The sequence below is a fragment of the Vigna radiata genome, chromosome 7 (genome assembly GCF_000741045.1).
Source record: "Vigna radiata var. radiata cultivar VC1973A chromosome 7, Vradiata_ver6, whole genome shotgun sequence".
In the NCBI taxonomy this organism is placed as follows: Eukaryota; Viridiplantae; Streptophyta; class Magnoliopsida; order Fabales; family Fabaceae; genus Vigna; species Vigna radiata.
In genome coordinates, this window is record NC_028357.1 from 617,010 (window position 1) to 623,880 (window position 6,871).

Here is a 6,871-nt window from a genome sequence, read left to right on the forward strand (position 1 = left end):
CCTAAAACATTACATTGTAACATAAATTCATCACAATAAACATAAATTCAATCAATACATACTTAACTAAAATGAAAAAGACTTACTTTATCATCTCAATTGAGTTTTCATCATGCAGAAACCCCGTATGAGGAAAATTGTATACTATTCTGTCGAATCTTTTTCTGGAAAGAATGTAGTTTTTGCTCATTGTATGAACATTCACCTTGTGTATGACTGTGCAATTCAGATTCTCCAATTTCATTATATTTGAAGATGNTTTCCTATACTTGTTTGACAATGAAACTGAAAAAAAAACGTACAATAATTAACGTACAATAATAAGTAAAGAATATATCAATTATTTAAGACAAAATCAATTGTGCAGAAACTAAATAAGGGAAACTATAATCAAATATATTATTTCCTATCAGAAACAGTAAATGAAACAACAGACACATTATATAACGCAAGTTTAGTAGAAAAGCTTAATTACAACATTTATGTTTGTATTACCTTGGACCGAACATATACGTGCTGCACGATTTTATGGGGAAAGTGTCATCTACTTTGGGTTCAGCTCCTTTCTTATTTTCGTATCCAAGAAAATTTTTGATTGAAAATGGTACTTCTCTTATTAATTTCAACTTTTGCTTCTTTGCTAAATCAATAATTTTCCANTTACTAAAGGGAGGATCCTTCTTGTGAGTCACTTGGATCTCTCCATCTTTTTCCAGCATCAATTTAGCGTTTTGAAGAAACTCCATGACCAAGTATTGGTTAATGTTGAACAAAAGAAAGAAGAAAAAAGAACCCACCCAAAAACATTAAAAAAAAGTGGGAGAACTTAAAAACATATTGAAAGGAAAATAATAAATGAAACATATCATGATTTCCATTTTTTTGCCAATAGCAGAAAAAGGGACAGCCAAGAACGGATGACAAACTGAAAGTGCACAAGTTTTAGAAACAAAGAAGTATAAAAAGTTTTAGACTTAATGCANTGATTATAACATCAAGATCCTAAATGATTAACGAGATAACTACCATACAATTCGAATTCATGCTTTTAATAAATCCTATTCTAAATGCAATCAAACCTANTATGAAACTCTAATGCACATCTAAATTCATAATGAAAGCAGGTGATGGAGGGAGTGGTTTATGCATTTGATTTGCACGACATAGAGAATGAGGAGTTTAAAAGAAAAGACGATAGAGCCTTGATGATTATCCATCAGNGTGTGGATGATACNCATTTTGAGAAGATACAAAATGCGCCTTCAGCAAGATTGGGCCTAAACCCAACTGGAAAGGGGTGAAAAATAGAAAATAAGGGGTATATAAACCTAATTTTATTACTTATAACAGACTGGGCCAAAACCCAAGTGGAAAGGGGTACAAATATAAGAAACATGGTTGCGAGAGGAAAAAGGGGTGTATTTGTAGAAAACAGGGGTGCAAATAAGTACTAAGAAAAACTAACAAAATAAATAAAGANATAAATAAAATAAAGAAAAGGAATGGGCCTAGATTCAGGCCCAGGTGCCTCCCCAAACTCAACCTCAAAAATTCAAGGGGTCGAAGTTACTCTCCCTCATTCCCGCCATTCGCACCCTCCCTCCCCGGAGACCTAGGGTCTAAGAAAAGAAAAAAGGGTAAGGAAGGATCGAAATTAGGNTGATACCATGTAAGGATTGTAACAAATGTGTTTTATTGATCTTGAAAGAATAACCANCGTACAATATATAGAATGTACATAACCAACGTACAATAATTAACGTACAATAATAAAGAAAAAATATATCAATTATTTAAGACAGAATCAATTATGCAGAAACTAAATAAGGTAAACTATAATCAAATATATTATTTCCTATCAAGCTTAATTACAACATTTATGTTTGTATTACCTTGCATCGAACATATACGTGTTGCACGATTTGATGGGAAAGTGTCATCTACTTTGGGTCCAGCTCCTTTCTTATTTTCGTATCCAGGAAAATCATGCCTCTCGTGACTGCTCACCGGCGACTCAGTCAGGACTAGCCACCATGCCACCGCAATCCCCTCCGACAACTACCACCATCATCTACACCAAAAAAAAACCAACACCTTCGACGACGGTGAAGAGAAACCCGGCCCTAAACCCGAGAGCCCACTGCTCTCGTCATTGCTCGCCCAAAAGGCATCACCTCTGACCCAGGCCATCACAGGTTGTCACTCCTTCCCTCCGTTTCGCTTTCCTGTGACGCATCCTCTAATTACTCTAGGCTAAGCACGCTTAACCATGGAGTTCTTATAAGTTAGGCTACTGAAAAGCAAATGCATTTGTTGATATGAGTAGTCAAATCAATTCCTTTAAGCTATCCTTCAACTGTATAGTCCCATACCTATACAGTCTCTAGATCCCTCTCATTCTGGTGTATGTTCGATTCGTCCACGTGCCCCTTCCATTAAAAGCCTGCCAGGAGACGCTCCTTGTCCATGCCTCTTGCACCGGCGATCACTCCCCGCCCTCGTCAGTGCCCGGGTGTCACATGCCCACCAGCTTTCGCATGGTTCGTCCTCGAACCACCCCGTACAGGGAGAGGCTAGGCTCTGATACCATTTGTAACGCCCCGACAACTTACAGAGACTGCTGACTATCCCCACACATCAATACGAGGCTTTCCAGTGTGATTTGTCCTCACTCACACATTAAATTACAAAAAAGCCTTTAAATTGAGTTAAAAAATAATTGAAAACTATCTTTTCTGTTTAACTTTTTATATAATTAACTTTAAAAAAAAATCTAGTTAATTTATAATTTTTCGGGAGACTAAATATTTCATCAATGTCACTTTTATAAACTTTACTATAATTAATCTTTAGTGGCAACTGTGGATAGTAAAAATACTTTCTCGAAATATCTATGAATAAAATATGTGATGAATAGTTAGTATTTGTGAATATTTATTATTTATAAGTATTTACATCATAAATATTTATTATTTGAAAAAAAAATAAAATAAAAATTTAATTTATATTTTATTAAGTTAAATTTAATTAAAATTAAATTTTAATTTAATTTATATTATACTTTAAAAGTTTATAAAATATAATTTTTTAAAATATTCATGAATATCTATGAATCTTTTTGTTGAATCTCAAAATTTGTTACAATTTTGTTGTTAAAAGTATTTCAAAAGTAAAAGGAGGAAAAAGTCTTTAAAATGTTTTAGACTTCAAAATTTCAACAATACGAAACTCTTAAGTCTCGTAGGAACACAAACCTTTCTCTCTCTCTTTTATATATATATATATATATATATATATATATATATATATATGTTCGAAAATAATGAATAAGATAAGGAATCAACAATAAATACAATCATTCTATTTAAACACAATTTTCTCCTCTCTTTTTTTTTTTCATGAATCCACATGATTATATGTAATGATGTGAATTTTGAAAATCATTATTTAGCGTTTTGTCTTTTGGTTTTCCTTTTTACCTATATACAAATATGAGTTTGGATACCTTATTATATTTTTATTAATATGTATTTTCTTGATAAAAAAATGTCAATGATAACATATTTGACATACATTATCTTTGGATATCGAGTTAAAATAAAATATATACTTGAAAAGCTGATAATAGGTGCCATGGATTACAAAAAGATAGTGTAAATGATTAATACATATTCAAAATGACAATTTATGAAATCAAATTTCTGATATTATATTAAGAATAATAATAATTGAATGAAGATGTATTATTTAAAAAGTTTGAATGAAAATAATTGAAAAAAGTCTCTACCAATTAACACTTCGGCCTTGGAAAACAAATTTGAATGAATTATTCTCAGTATTAGATAAAAAATGAATTGAAATTTTGGATAAAAAATGAATTTGAAATTATTCTCAGTATTATATATGTGTGTGTGTTGAGGTAACCCTATTATCTCATTAATATTTAATTTGATTTTACTGATAAAATAATTGTATTATTTAAAAAGTTAATAATTATATAACAGCAAAATATATTAGCAAATTGAATATAAAAAAAATAATTGATTATATATAATATTTAGAATATCTGAAAATTAAATTATTTATATTTAAGCTCTGGAACCATTTAATAAAGTTACAAAGTTATATGAAGTTACTTAGGGCTTGAGAATCAGTATGTATGATACCCTCCATATATGCAAAACATTACTCTCTTTATATATGTACTTATATTTCTCCTGGCCATTTCATAAAGTTACAAAATAAGAGGTTATATATGAAGTTACTGTTAGAAAAATGACATTCATTTAAAATTATTTGAATTTGCTTATGTTTATTTTCATTTAACATCAACATTAATAAACAGTTGGTCTTTAATCTTCTAGCCATTAGGTCTCGAATTATTATAAAACACAACACTATAATAATCATAATTATAAAAACATAACATACTAACTTCGTGACTGTTGCTCTTTTAATACATTAAACACTACCACTCACACTAATTGTCTAATAACTCCTAAATTTAAGTTTATTATAACAAAATCCCTTCGTTAACTTAATTGTTTCCGTCCTTAGTCCCCATCAACTTTCTGTATTAATAATGGAATAATACCGTAGGGAGTGACTTTATGAACATGTGAGATATTTGCTCTCTAGTTCCCACATGTTCTAACTCCATGCTTCCTTCCTTTATTTTTTTTTCTTTAATAAAATGAAACCAAACACTAATGTGTTTGCTTTTTCATGATTGATCGGGTTTGTTCCTAGCTCAACGACTGGCCTGTTGTTCATTCATATCACAATATTCTCTTCTTGTTTCATCTTTAGTATTTGTGAGTCAAACAACATGATGCACACTCTAAAATGCTGCAACATACTTGGCCTCAGAGGTTGACAATGTCGCTATTGGCTGTTTCTTTGAAAGCTAGGTGAATGTCATGTTTCCCATAAGAAAAACATAGTTTGTCGTGCTCTTTTACTTATCAATGTTTCCGTACCAATCACTAGTCGAGTACTCGCTGAGTCAATAATCATTAGTCTTAGAGTAAAACAACTCAAATGATATTGTTCCTCTCACTTATCTCAAAATTCATTTCAACGCCTTCCAGTGATATCAACACTCAACATCAAATTCGGTCTCATGTTTGTCAAATACTGTAGGCTTCCAATTAGACTGAGATGCTTTTTTTTTTTGTTAAATGTATTAAATCGATTATTTCAAAGTCGACCTAATATGCGTATATATTAGATCGGTTGCACAATCGATCTAATATGTCTTTGACATATTACATATATTAGATTGATTGCATAACCGATCTAATATACAATCAAGAATTGAACTAATATACCTTTTTTGCACAAGTGATCTTTTATAGGATAAATTAAATAATACCATCTACATTCAACATTAATTTTCATTAACTAACTTTTTTCCCCACTAATATTGCATATAATACAATTAAATGGATCAATCCAACATGTCTTAGCCTGCAGCCTAAGTCAACCATTATTGACCTTCGTTGAGACCAACTTTTATCGACCTTTGCCTTAGGTCGAATTGTTTTGACCTTCAATTCAGAATGACCTCTTTTATCCTTTGTTCGAGTGAACCTATCTCAAACTTTGACTCCAAACGACCCATCTAGACTTCTAAACTGGGTCAACCTATCTTGACCTTCTACCTCAGCCCGTCCTTCTAGACTTTCAACATAAGTCAACATATCACCTTCAATTCATACCAGCCGGTCTTGAACTTTGACGCAAGACACTTGTTCTCAACCTTCATTTTGGACCAACCTTTATCGACCTTCAAACTAGGACGACCTTTATCTTGAGTCCACCTTCGGTCTAGATTAACCCATCTCAAACATCAACTAGGCTAACTTGTCTTGACATTCGAGCCAGATCATCTCAACCTTGGACTCATCATACTAACCCGTCATGACATTTGGTCTAGCTATTTCATCTTGACCCTCATCTTGGCTGAGTCTATTCGATGTTCGTTCTCATCCTACTTGACTCAAACTTTGATCCAAGTCAACTCGATTAAAAATCAGTTCGAACTTCGGTCTGTGTAGACTTAGGTTGACCATGAAGTCCCAATGATAATTTTCTTTTTTATGTTAAAAAATCACGGGATGGAAGGGATAGTTACGCAACCTCAAGCTTAACCTTCATAAGGCTCAACAAATACATGAAAAGAATGAACTGACAAAAAGCGTTGTCATGTGGAGTTTAATGTGGGAGGTCAGGTCCTAATTGTAAGCAATTCTTTAATTTTTCAATTGAATGAAAATTAACTCAACAGGATCTTGAATTTTCATGATACTCACAATTCCCACATACACAGTAAAGGAGAACTAACCTGGATCCATTGTGCACTTCTTCCTGTCAAAAGTTCTCTCTCCTCTTACTCCTCTTTAATGCCTTCTTGATGATATAGAAGTTGTCGGATGTTTTTCTCTGTCAGTCACAGTTTCCTTTTTGCTTTTCTGAGAACGTTACATTCTCTCATTTCTTTTCAGAAACTTAATGCTTTTAACAGTAGTCAAACTTTTTCCTCTTTTAATGATATTTTAATTAACTTTAATAAAATACCAAAATGCCCTTTTGGAGTGAGAAGAGAGGGATTAATTTTAATAACTCTAAAATAATCCCAATAACTTTAATACCTTATATTCTAATAATCATCACATTAGAATCTTTGCATCAAAGTTATACTTTACATTACATGAACCAATGTTAATTATTAATATAATTTAACATTCTCCCACTTGGTTCATGTGATGACTTGAAGATCTAAATAAACTTTGAGTGTGCACCATTCATTAGAATTATCAAGTCATCATCCTTATATGAATTGAAATGATTGGATCATGGCGGGCAAAAG